Raw genomic sequence first — 14,886 nt, 5'->3', positions numbered from 1 at the left:
CATTCAGATTTATATAAGACGTTGTACAGCTTTCTTCATCCATTTAAAAAACACTCACTAACTACGAACTCATATACATATGGATTTATTTCAAGGAATGAATGCACATAGTTTGATTTATAAACAAGAAAATGTAATTTATCTGTATTTCCGGTACTGGCTACAGAATAAAGGAATGTGAAAAACATTGTGCGGGCATAACAAAAATAGTTACGAATTTATTCGAAATCTTTTGACAATTAAAATGATAAATTGGAATGTAAAAAAAATATGTAGCAAATGACCAAGCTATGTACAGATGTGTACAACATTGTGTAGGCGGATATTTGGATAGGTACAATTTTGCGTATATCATTGTGTTGGCGATAATTAGGATTGGTTCAAAAGTTTGCACGCTTGTGTAGGCAGTTCAAAGTATAGGTCCGAATGTGTACACTAATGTACAGGTAATTATAATAATTGGTACGAATGTGTACGCTAATGTTTAGGCATGTTTCGGGATTGGTACGAATGTGTACAACAATGTGAAGGCGATTTCAAGTATTGGTATGAATGTGTACACCAATATGTAGATATTAACTAGTATAGGTACGAATGTGTACATCGATGTGTAGATAATAACTAGTATAGGTACGAATGTGTACACCAATGTGTAGTCAATTACAATAATTGGTCCGCATGTGTATACCAATGTGTAGATAATAACTAGTATTATAGGTACGAATGTGTACATCAATGTGTAGTCAATTGCAATAATTGGTCCGAATGTGTACATCAATGTGTAGATGATAACTAGTATAAGTACGAATGTGTACACCAATATGTAGATAATAACCAGTATAGGTACGAATGTGTACATCAATGTGTAGTCAATTGAAATAATTGGTCCGAATGTGTACATCAATGTGTAGATGATAACAAGTATAAGTACGAATGTGTACACCAATATCTAGATAATAACTAGTATAGGTACGAATGTGCACACCAATATGTAGATAATAACTAGTATAAGTACGAATGTGTACACCAATATCTAGATAATAACTAGTATAGGTACGAATGTGTGCACCAATATGTAGATAATACCTAGTATAGGTGCGAATGTGTACACCAATATGTAGATAATACGTAGTATAGGTACGAATGTGTACACCAATATGTTGATAATACCTAGTATAGGTACGAATGTGTTCACCAATATGTAGATAATAACTAGTATAGATACGAATGTGTACACCAATATGTAGATAATCCCTAGGATAGGTACGAATGTGTACACCAATATGTAGACTATAACTAGTATAGGAACGAATGTGTACACCAATGTGTAGGCAATCCCAATTATAGGTACGAATGTGTACACCATTTTATAGGAAATTTCAGGAATATGTACGAATGTGTACACCAATATGTAGACTATAACTAGTATAGGAACGAATGTGTACACCAATGTGTAGGCAATCCCAATTATAGGTACGAATGTGTACACCATTTTATAGGAAATTTCAGGAATATGTACGAATGTGTACACCAATATGTAGATAATCCCGAGTATAGGTACGAATGTGTACACCAATGTGTACATAATAACTAGTATAGGTACGAATGTGTAAACCAATATGTAGACTATAACTAGTATAGGAACGAATGTGTACACCAATGTGTAGGCAATCCCAATTATAGGTACGAATGTGTACACCATTGTATAGGAAATTTCAGGAATAGGTACGAATGTGTACACCAATATGTAGCTAATACCTAGTATAGGTACGAATGTGTACATCAATGTGTAGTCAATTGAAATAATTGGTCCGAATGTGTACATCAATGTGTAGATGATAACTAGTATAAGTACGAATGTGTACACCAATATCTAGATAATAACTAGTATAGGTACGAATGTGCACACCAATATGTAGATAATAGCTAGTATAGGTACGAATGTGTACACCAATGTGTAGTCAATTACAATAATTGGTCCGCATATGTATACCAATGTGTAGATAATAACTAGTATTATAGGTACGAATGTGTACATCCATGTGTAGTCAATTGCAATAATTGGTCCGAATGTGTACATCAATGTGTAGATGATAACAAGTATAAGTACGAATGTGTACACCAATATGTAGATAATCCCGAGTATAGGTACGAATGTGTACACCAATGTGTAGATAATAACTAGTATAAGTACGAATGTGTACACCAATATCTAGATAATAACTAGTATAGGTACGAATGTGAACACCAATATGTAGACTATAACTAGTATAGGTACGAATGTGTACACCAATGTGTAGGCAATCCCAATTATAGGTACGAATGTGTACACCATTTTATAGGAAATTTCAGGAATAGGTACGAATGTGTACACCAATATGTAGATAATAACTAGTATAGGTACGAATGTGAACACCAATGTGTAGGAAATACCAATTATAGGTACTAATGTGTACACAATTATGTAAGTAATTGCTTGTATAGGTAAGAACGGCTACACCAGCGTGAAAACATTTAGTGATTGGTGTGAATGTAAACAGCATTGTGAAGACAATTCCCAGGATAGGTCCGATGGTGTACAATGGTATAAAGACAATTACTAGCACCCTTTTCTCTGCGAGACAATTACCAGAACAGGCACAACTATGATCTGGGAGGTATTTTAAAAGTCATTGCTTTACACAGTCTACATGTGAGACATACTGCAGGTGGAAAACATGTGTTGTGTATTACCATTAAAAATCTACATGACAAAGATCAAGGCACTCTTCCTCAGTGAAAATGAAGAAAACGGTAGCCCAAAACTATTCCGCAAAGATATTTTTTATGGAATTTTTACGAAAGTGTTTTCTTGAATGATACTAACCAAACTCTAATCACATTATAGCAAACATGGTTAGGGTTTATCAAAGTTCGGTAAATTAGATTTGCTTTATTAGATATCAATCCGGACACAAGTGGTTCATGTCATAGATGTCAACAATCCTTGAATATACGTATTATGACTCAACTAAGCAAAATACATTCACGGAGAGCCCAATAACGTCATGATTGTTTCCTCGCCTCTGTCCATAGATCTTGTTTAAATAATGACCACTAGGCTTCCATTATCGATCCCATTCAAGTTATAGCCTTTCCACTTTCTTTTTTTAGTATCCATTCTCAAGACTGTTGGTTTCAGTAAACATACATAATACATTTACTAAGAAAGGAACTTATGGAAAACAACATTGTTGCGATACAGATCGCGATAGAATCCTAAAGTGCTGATGGGATTAGGCCGAACCGGAAGAGGTGCTATTTGATGTGATGATACTGTATCGGCGATGAACATGAAAATAATGAAATTATTGGCTGGTCACGTGTAAGATGTAGGCCAGACCATGACACATCTGGTAATAAATGAACCCTGATCATAACGGTGGACATTGCTACATTAAAACAGCCATATACATCATGTTCTTTTACAACCAACATTATTGGATTTGACTGGAGCCTTCATGACGAGTGTCACATATGGTGTAAGACATACCTCTCTGGAGCACGTTCACCTTCTGTTATTTTGTCGGGATTCTTGATGGCTTTCTTTTTATTGAGCTATATCCTTGGTCCTTGTTGCTGGTTTTTCGTATTGATTTGTCCTGCGGTGTTGCCGCTATGGTATATAGATTCGTTATGCTACCTATCAAACATTATATGTATGTTAAAATACATCAATCATCTTGTATTAAACTTGCAACTCACAGATAGCGCATAGAATCGTGATTATGATTGTATGCTACTTTTGTAACGTTTTCGTATCTTTATAAAGATCAACAGATAGTCAATATAAAGTCTTTTATTTTGAAGAAATAAAATTTATCGAAAAGTATAAATTATCGATTGAACTTCAGCAAATTATCAGCAAAGTAAAGATTGGAATAGAGATCCTTTCAAAATTGCAAGGTGAATAAGACCAGGTGCACTGTTAATGCAAAGACTTCACTGCTACATCGCCCACTCCTGAGAAGTCAGATCCTCAAACAGATGACCACGGCAAATATAGCAAAACAATAAGGGAAAATGACGAGCATAGTAAAAATAACCCTAGCCATTTAAATCGCATAGGAAAATGAAACTTTGTTTTGCAATGAGATCATAATGGCGACTACAAATTTTGCAAGTGGTCTATATCAACCTGCATATCTCGAAACCCAGTAAGACTCTTCGACACCATTTTACATCTTTCAAGGACATCGTCGTATTCGGAGCAAGCCCACGATATCAAAACATCTGTATCATGTAAACAATGTTCTGATAAGAAAAACATCATTTCTTTTCGGAAAAAAAATTCCAGACAGCTCTAAAGATATTTTAAGTTTTTCAAAATTCACGTTCAACTTATTCAACAATTAAGCAATTATGTTTTAAGTTTGTATTTAAAAGATCGGATGATGGCTAGGTTGAGCAGAATTAGTTATACAACATTGTTGTAATGCTTATTTTGAATTTTCATCAACAAATACAAACAATACCTTACCCGTCGTTTTGAAAACTAAATTGCATACCCTTGACCCCAGAGACAAAGCGGTTCAGTTGTATCTCGTAAACAACATTAAACGACATATACAATGTAACGTCATTGTATCAGGTCTCATCTGCCATAGCCATTGCATGCATAAACAAGAGGCCCAGTGGGCCTGTTATCGCTCACCTGGTTATTTAAGCAATCAAGGCACAATATTTGCATTTTCTCTGTAATGCCAATTTGTAACCACCTCAGGGTAGGGTAAAAACTTGGAAGCGTTACTATGGAGACTTTATAATTCATAAAGAATTAAGGTTGTTACTATTGGGTTGGAGATAAAAAGTATGTGATGGCTGTTCATTTGTAGAATTATCTATATAAACAATACCAAACTTTACCCCCTCCCCAAAGATAAACGAGGGACCTGGGGCACATGGAAATCACAAAGTATATAAACCACTCGAAGGCCTTTAGAACTATGAGTAGTATTTGATACTAGCATTTCTAGAACTGCAGAAGAAGATTTTTGAAATTCGCCTCCTTTTTCACCCCAAACCCAGCCCACTAGGGGGTCAGGGTCACAAACATTATACCTGCAGACCTCCCTCCCCTAACAATTATTACTATCAATATGAGCAAACACCGTTCAAAACACTGGAAGATATGGCCTATTATGTCTATTACGTATACTAAATTTCACCCCCTCCTCAGGGGCAAACGGGGTCCTGAGAGACATGAAAATCACAATTTTAATAAACCACCCAAATGCTTTTACAGCTATGGGTAGTATTTGATCCTGGCATTTTTGTAACTAGAGAAGAAGATTTTTGAAATGTTCCCAAACTTCTCCCCTTTTTGGCCCCTTACTCAGCCCCCTAAGGGTCAGACTCATAAATATTATACAAGAAGACCTCCCTCCCCTAACAAGTATTTCTATCAAATATGAGCATATTCCGTTCAAAACATTGGAAGATATGGCCTGTCATGTCTATTTCCTATATAAACTATACCCAATTCCACCCCCACCCCTTAAGGGGCAAACGGGGGCCCTGCGAGACATGAAAATCACAATTTGTTAAACCGCCCAAATGCCATTACAGGTATGGGTAGTATTTAATCTTAGCATTTTTATAACTAAAGAACAATATTTTTAAAATTTTCCCGACACCCCCGCCCCCCTTTCGGCCCCTAACTCAGTCCCCTAGGGGGCTAGGAGACATTCTGGTAATGGAGAAGAAGATTTTTATTTTTTTTCTAATTTTTTTCCTTATTGGCCCCTTACTAAACCCCCTAGGGGGCCACACCCTTATTACATAAATCCATTGAGCCCCTGATCCAAAGGATGCTTCATATCAAATTTAGTTAAAATCCAATCAGTCGTTCAGGAGATAAAGCCTTTTAAAGGACGCCGGACGCCGCGGTACGGCATAAGCCTTCGGGCAGGTGAGCTAAAAACTGTCTTCAACAGATAAACACTTATTTGTAAACATTAACATTTTCTCTACATTATTGAGTATGTATGTTATGGGTACAGCTATATACATATAAGTATACTTTTGATACCAAAGGGAAAATAACGCCATTGAAAAATACACCCCCATGAATCGCCACCATAATATTTTTACTATAGTGATAATTTAGCGCTATAATGAAATGTGGAATCTTTTATATACATTCATCGCTGAAGTACAAAACTAAACATAAAACGAGACAACTGATAACAATTTCACAATAATTTATCCACATATAAATCTCCACAATAATAGCCTGACTATAAAATCGGACAACTCGTACCCGTAAATCCATCAGAAGTGTTTAGAAAAGCGTTCTTGAGAGCACGCTTGCTGGTGATTGAGGCCGGCGGTACCTCGATTTACAACCATTGTTAGGCGCTGATGGATGACCGTTAGCTAACGCATCAATTCTGATCTTAATGATTAAATGGTGGCGACTGCGCAAAATATGTGTCAGCTGCTGTATACTGCCCTTACGAATACAAGCCAAGACGTCCACTGATGATATTCCTTTAATTCTATATAATGAAATGAATATTGAATTATATCTTTGTAACCGTTTTTAGTGGCATCATTTGATCTCAAGCTCAATGAAAAATCAGTACTCAAACAACTGAAACGAATCAATTCCGTCTTTGCGTATTGCAGAGTTATCTTCTCTTGGGAGCAGGTATTGATTGTTACGTCATTGGTCTGTGTGAGAAAATTACGTCGTTTTCTCAAAAATTGATGACGTTATTCTCACAAACAACTGACGTAACAATCAATTCCGGCTCCCAAGAGAAGATAACTCTTCAATACGCAAAGACGGAGTAGCATAATGTAAAAGATAACGGCCGCCCCAATCTATTTCGGTTACTTGTTTTAATGTATATAGCACATGCATCAGCATTTCAAAGAAAATATAATAACATTGCAGAATTGGGTTTAATAATAACAATTTACAGAGCGAATTTGACACATAATATAAACATAATTTCATACAATAAAGATATGGTGACTACCAAAATACGAATATATATGAGTGCTATTAAAGTTAATGTAGATTGCATTTCAGGAGAGAATGTTTGCATGTACAGAATTCAACGCCAGTGTACCCAAAACTTGACACTTGTGAGAAAGTGGCACAGGAACTTGCCATACAATGCAAAAACGTATATTTACTGGTATATCCAATCAGCTGTATATCAACCTTACTGGTTACTGGTTATGGTTAAAGTTAAGTTTGGAAATGATTACGAAACCATAACGTTCATAATTGAAGTACCATGTGACGCTATTGATTTGAATAATGATAGTAAGGAAACCATCGCCAACGATGATAGTATGTGTTCTGTTAATAGAACAAAGTGCAGAGTATATCAACTTGCCAAAGAAAAGAAAAGTGGATGATGTTTATTTCTGGAAAAAAAATATAACAAAAAACACTTAAAAGAATAAACAAAAAATACATAGCCTTTCCCAAAATGACAATAATTATAACCCTAAGTCGTTACGTCGACGACAATAAAAATAACAATACAAACCCAGGGGTCACCAAACCTGGTCCCCCTAGATGTTCGGCTTGAAAATGTTGCCCGATTTTCCTATTCTGTTGTATGGGTATTATTGTTAACGCTATTTTGTTTGCGGCGTAAGATAATATCACTTGTTTGGTGTGTATTTTGAGACGTGAGAAATGTGCAGATATTTACGAGGAGTAGGTTGTTGTAATGCGTTGTCAATTACAATTGTAAATATCAACATGTATTTACTGTGTCACTTCCACATTACTATAAACACCATTATGTGATGCCTGCATGCTGCCTCTCAGCGCAATAATGCTTCACGGGTCGCCTGGTATTCTGTTCATCTGTGGCATCTGATGTGCAATGTGTAACAATAGACTTACACCATTAACAGTGTTACTGTTTCTCTAGAACTGTTTATATGTATATCGTAAAATCAATTTCGTTACATTATGGTAATGTGTAAATTGTATAAAACGCAACATTTGTTTTACACTTAAACAGCTATCAAATTAATATAGCTATCGAACCTGATATTGATCAATGAATTCCAATTACGTATCACAAATAACAATTATAATTTAGAAAAAAAAATATCAAATCTTTTAAATCAATACATCACATCATTTAATGTGTTTATCATTGTCTTCATATTCAGATATAACTTGACGTGAACAGTTTCCATTGCGAAGCATTATAATTAGACAGAGAAGCAAACATAGTATGTCCATTAAGCGTGGTAAAACAGCGCTCTGAATGTGTCGATGCCAGCCTTTTCTTGCTGAAGACCCATTTATCAAAGTACCTCATCAGAAAATGGATGCAGAGAAACGTCCTAATGATGTCATATCTGTATACCTCTATTATCAAATTGTTCCCTTTCAGTCACATTCGGGATACAAAAAGGTTATTATGTTTTTTAAATAAATTAATTCCGATATTGTTGCTAAAAGCCATATAATGATTCGCTTTGAATTTCTTTTTTGGGTATTGTACATAGGGCAGAATGTACGCGATATTCTGTGTTTGAAAAAGAAATCTGCAAAGGGAAGCATAATGACACTAGTTTCGCTGATAAATATTTCACATATAGCTATATACCATTGCAATTTATACGATTGGTTGTTTTATGCTATTTTCTGTCAATGAATACATTTCATACAAAATCTTGTATATATATTAGAATATCCTTACATTATTATGGTTTTCATCTCTCCCCAACCCCCTTTCATTGCAATAAAGTATGAAAAGTGTTANGGGGGGGGGAGAAACTGCTTGGTCATGTTTTCTGTTGATAGATACAAGTGTTCAGAAAATCTCCAAATGTAGAAATGACGACAGCAATCAATTGTTTGTTTGGTAACATCTAGATGGAATATGCATGAAGCTTGAGATGTAAGACGGAATAAATGCACATTTCACAGAGTGAGTGACGGTTGATAATTTCCTCATTTACATGTAAATCTGTTCAGTTTCTTACACGGATCACATGTGTCTCGATAATGTAGCCCAGATTATTCATTGTTAATCCACTGGATCGGATTCATTGAACGATATAAGCATACAAATGGGCACGACAAAGACCTTGGCAAAGCGACAAGTACCTATTGGTTTACGATTTCCATATTTCTAACAGGACAGACACATCCATATTAGCTATTCCGAAGGCAGCTTTGTCAGTTTATACACATATTGCTGACAGAATGATTTTCAAATTTCTGTTATGGAAATTATTAAGGTCACTAAGTCCAGTTCGGGATGAGCTGCCATGTAAAAGACATTGAAAAAGTAACGAATATCTTCAATAAGTTTTAAACATTTGCATTTACATACAGTGTACAATTCTTTTAAAGTTTACATAAAATGAGGATATGTTATTAACGTTATCTTTTATCTAGTAATGGATTCTTCTAACAACCATTCCTGTGTAACGTAATATAGTGTAAATGTAACAGCTTAACTTCTACCTACACTTAACAACACCAAACCTGTAACGGTAATACATGTAACACATACACCCGTGTAACGTACTATAGTACACACTCAACAACACCAAACCTGTAACAGTAATACATGTAACACGTACACCCGTGTAACGTACTATAGTGTACACGTAACACAAACACCCGTGTAACGTACTATAGTATACACTCAATAACACCAAACCTGTAACAGTAATACATGTAACACGTACACCCGTGTAGCGTACTATAGTGTACATGCAACTCATACACCCGTGTAACGTACTATAGTATACACTCAACAAAACTAAACTTGTAACAGTAATACATGTAACACATACACCCGTGTAACGTAATATAGTATACACTCAACAACACCAAACCTGTAACAGTAATACATGTAACACGTACACCCGTGTAACGTACTATAGTGTTCTTGTAACACATACACCCGTGTAACGTACTATAGTATACACTCAACAACACCAAACCTGTAACAGTAATACGTGTAAACACGTACACCAATGTATCGTACTATCGAGTCACAATTACTACTATGTGTAATGTAAAACAATGCAACAATATTATAGTGTAACAAATACACATGTTTACCTGTTTACCATGACCAAGAGTGTAACTACCATGTTATAGCACATCCGTGTAATAATACTACCATGTTTGAATACCACTCATGTTACAAATACATTTCTGAATCAAATACACATACGTTACGGATAAGCCCGCGTTATAAATGTGTAACTTACGTGTAGTAGTAAATTCTCCATGAAAGAACTGGACTCGTTTGATAAAAATACATGTGAGTCAAGTAAAACCATGTAAAGGATGAACCTACGTAATTAATAGTACATTATTACTCCGCTTTTTCAGCAGTGATATGTTTATAAAGATCTGTTACATTTACAGTATGGTATCTTTTCCTACGTTGGTTAAATGAGCACAAAGATCAAAAAAAAAAAAAAAAAAAAAAAAAAAAAAAAAAAAAAAAAAAACCGGCATGCACGTATTTGGCCGTATTATGTTTATCAATTGTGATGATCACATTGAAACTGTATAAAATAAAAAGCACCACACAACGTTAAGTAAACCAGTAAAGTAAAATTGTTTACCTGGTAAACAGATCAGTTAACAAGGCCAAACATCTCGTGACCCCTAGGCCTCACTTCATATGTTTCGGAGATCTTCCTTGTGTCATTGGTCGTCTTTTAATATCACGTGTCTTCTGTATCAGTATAGGCTGTTGTAGGATCTACAAAGGAAAACAGTGATACACTAAATCGGTTATTTCAGGTTTACGTGTGGGAACCCCATAATATCGTGTCAGAAACAAGTTATATATATACCTAAGTAAAGGAAGTAGGTTCGTCTGTAGGCATAACCGAATTCGTGTTTTCGATCTGTGTTGGCTTGGTCTCTTATAACCCATTTCATTGTTTGTGAGGGAACTACGACTCTGTTTCCGGTCTCCTACAATTAACGGTAATGCACTTCCGGCGGTGATGACAGATATTCGAAATGTACAGCGTTCTCTGTTGACCTTTCAGATTGATCCCAGCTTCACCAGACTACATTGGTAAATAGGAGCAAAGATGACTGAACCTTGCACCTTTGTTATGAAGCAATAAATGTTATCTCACCGCGGCTGCTATTATTTGTGTTTTCTATTTTTTGTTCTCAATATATCTGTCATAGACAAGAAGCCATTGACAAGACAGGCATGAAAACGCTACAAGACGCCTCATCATTGGATTGTCGATAAATGTACACCGCGAGATGACCAAGGCCAATATCCGTTATGGCTGAGTAGCACACACATTCTAAAAGACGCCTTATGAAGTACATATATTTTACACATAGTGATATAATTGCTAGAAATCCACTCAAGATAAGATGCCATTTATATGAATGTCAATGTGTATCTTAGTGGTTGAAAAAAAACTGCAAACAGAATAATTAAACATCGTAAAAAGATTAATGTGTTGCATTAAATGACATACTTCTCCCTACGTCCTCATTTGCTTGATCATAATCACGTTGCGGTCAGTCATTTGTGATATTGACTCGATGTTACTCTTTCAGAAACAGCAGGTCAATATTTACTTGATGATGTCATTTCAATTGTAATGTCGGCATGCCCTCTACCAAAAGAAGTGTTTTTTGTCTATTTTTTTTTATACTTTCAATCTTGTTAAATTTTTAAAGGAGTTTTTAGTATCTCATTTTTCAGACTTTATTTTGGTGAAAATTTGGTTAAATGGATCTTTAAAATGTATATTGACCGAGACGAATGAAGAAGTGATGTTAACCTCGACTTCGTCTCGGTCAGTATCACTTTCTCAGGTTCATATAACCACATATTCACCTCAGGAAAAGCCCATAATTGTACTACCAATAAAAAATGTATAATTATGAACAATACACATATCAATATTTTGTAGATACTTAACGTATTCTCTGGATAGATACGTTGTACTGACATATTGAAATCCTACCAAGGATTATCTTCCGATTGCTACGTACCTAATTTTCAAAGTTTCTCAAGTTTCTGATGTTGTCGGTCCGGCTCTGATTTACAATTTGTCCTTCTGTATTGGATTTTTGGTATATGCTTCTAAAACGATTTATGTTCGTTTCTTCCTGTTTATTTATTGGAGTGTTTGTTAAATGTCAACAGAGAAATGTTCTGCTTCTTAGTATATGTCAACTCTCCGTAGAAGTCATGATATTATAATTATCGTTACGGTTTACAATGATACAGAATGTAGTACATATATTATATCTTTATAAAACAAACAAACGTTATACAACTTCAGCGCCAACGTAAATAGGTCGAGCTAAGAAACATATTCCGTCTTTGCGTAATGCTTAGTTATCTTCTCCTGTGATCAGGTATTGATTGTTACGTCATTAGTTTGTGTGAGAAACGTCATCAATTTTTGGGAAAACGACGTAATTTTCTCACACAAACCAATGACGTAACAATCAATACCTGCTGACAAGAGAAGATAACCTGCAATACGCAAACACAGAAAAGCACGTGTAGAAATTTCTGCTGTCCAGTTGACCTAATTGAACTTTTCAAAGCTGGTCCCTTTGACCTAAGATTACTAAACGTAGAACTTCTCGGCCCCACTGTTGGTATCCTTTTTTGATCTTTCCGCTGTGTGAAATAATTATCATATTACCATGAAATCTGCTACCAATTCTGAACCAATGATTATAAAACAAAGTTTCCTCACTCGTTCTCCTAGGGAATGTCTCTTATAATCAATTGTCTTCGTGAAAACAAAATATCAAGTTTGGCTGCCCAGACGCATTTATTAGGGCGCGCACGCTCAGGTAAATTAGTCGCCCAACGACTCTCCCAGAAGGGGTCAGCACAAGACTAATCCAATCAAGTGACCTTTGATACATTCCCTCTGTGCGTCTACGGTTCATAACACTCCAAAAATATGGTGCATCCCACTGTATATTACGCAATTATGACAGATGATGTCCGGAATAGGACTCTTGGGAAGCCTACACATAAGGAAATATTATATACATGTCTGTACCTCATTATAGCAGCATGTCATCTTAAGCAATGGGATTGTTGTCATCCCATTAATACTAAAGGTCAATACTGGAATTTATTTGATAAAAAAATAATTCTGTTTATCAGAGTACAAAGATATTTGGTGTTGTTGTGCCTTATTACGAGATCCTGCATGGGTTGTCGTCCTTTCTCAATACCATAGCTGAGAGTTATCTCCCCTTACATTTTTGTGTGTGACACATTCTCCAAGACCCTGCCAGGAAATGTATGAGAGCGGTTCAGAAAATCAGAAAATCAACAGGCTATTAGCCAACATCACACTATTTGAGGACATGTTTGATCAGGATGTTATCAAATTCTGATACGGACTCCTTATATTGTGATATTTCACAATAATGTACACCAGCAGGGTGGGGCTACATCCCTAATGTTATAATTGTTTCATACAAAATTGTTGTTATTTGAAAGAAAGAAAAAAATGAATGCATAAATTTATAAATTTTATCAAGTTTTTACAAACCTTTGCAGCCTGGATTCTAGTTCTGGTACACATGTGTTTGTCTGATTATGTAACCATTTTTGGTATCGCTTGAGCATCGTCTCGTAGAGCTTGTGGTACATGTTATTACTGTACGCGAATGCTTTTGCTGTTATTAAAGTATAATATAGCATAAAGACATCACAGTTTATTGGTTTTTGTATAGGGTTATTCATAATTGTTGAAAGAATATTAAAACAAACTGAACTGAATTTTTGATTGTTTGTTATCTCTGATAATTTTATGTATCTGATTCTCTGTGATATTTCTAGTAAAGAATAAAGATCAGAACATTGTTTCAAAAAGCTGTAAAAATGCATAGGTCAGGTTGTTTCGTATTTATGATAGACTCGTCCAAAGATAAGAATTTAAGTCCATGTGTATCATGGCATAATTGAAAAATAGGATTTTTCATCCAATGAGTATCAATCAATGAAGTATATGTATTTAATGAAGATCACATTAGGCTTTTCTTATATGTTACAAAAACCTTCAAATGGATAAAAGTCGATTCACAATTAATGACATATTGTTGACAAGAATTTACGTTTTCCTTGTTCCTGAATAAAAACAAAGAACTTCTTTATGTCATGCCTATACATTTACATGTATATACATTTAATGACATTTATTTGCGCATATCCCTTAGATATATGATTTTTCAGAAATAAGAGAATTGCTGGCTATTTAATAAATGAGTTACGTGAGCATGTTATGAACTTTGGCACTACTCAAAAGAGATAGCTTTAGCTATCACGGTTACGGCAAACTTCGGGGACTCAAAAATGCACTAGCAAAGTCTACAATCTTTTATCTAGAAAGATGATAAACAATTGATGTCTGTTTTGATAACTGAAGAATAATAATTTCTTAAATCATTTATATGCAACAATATTTGTATACAAGATTTAAATGAGCGCTAAGACTACAGTTTCTGCTTTGGCTTCGTATTTTCAGTAAAATGCAATACATTACTGACCATATATATTAAAATCATATGTGTAAAGAAAAAAAATTCTTTAACAAATATGATTTGTTTTTATTTTCTGCAATTCTTGTATTATAGTATATTGGTCTTATCAACCATGCAATGCTGGATATTGAATTGAAAACATGTCGTGTTATGAATACATAATACTATATTTTCAAAGTCAGTAAATTGCATTTCCTATGGCAGTCATATCATCAGCACACAGAAAATTAAAGCAATGCTTATTTGATTAATCTACAGTATCATGGAGGAGACTGGAAAATATTTATGATGGATAAAATCTTGAAATGCTATTACTTACACAATATAAAGGC

At 34.9% G+C, this 14,886-nt stretch overlaps 1 protein-coding gene across 1 annotated transcript in view; it reads right to left on the bottom strand.

The window, feature by feature from the left end:
* LOC110461140 (sex peptide receptor-like) overlaps window positions 1-14,886 on the bottom strand; it is a 207,740-nt gene that overhangs the window by 81,448 nt on the left and 111,406 nt on the right. The window contains exon 2 of the mRNA XM_021514469.1: window positions 10,618-10,757. The gene's annotated coding sequence lies outside the window, so the exon portion shown is untranslated. The remainder of the gene's footprint in view (window positions 1-10,617; window positions 10,758-14,886) is intronic.

The sequence above is a fragment of the Mizuhopecten yessoensis genome, unplaced genomic scaffold (genome assembly GCF_002113885.1).
Source record: "Mizuhopecten yessoensis strain PY_sf001 unplaced genomic scaffold, ASM211388v2 scaffold10575, whole genome shotgun sequence".
Taxonomy (NCBI): Eukaryota; Metazoa; Mollusca; class Bivalvia; order Pectinida; family Pectinidae; genus Mizuhopecten; species Mizuhopecten yessoensis.
Note: the sequence above shows the minus strand (reverse complement) of the source record. Positions and strands in the feature narration are given on the sequence as shown.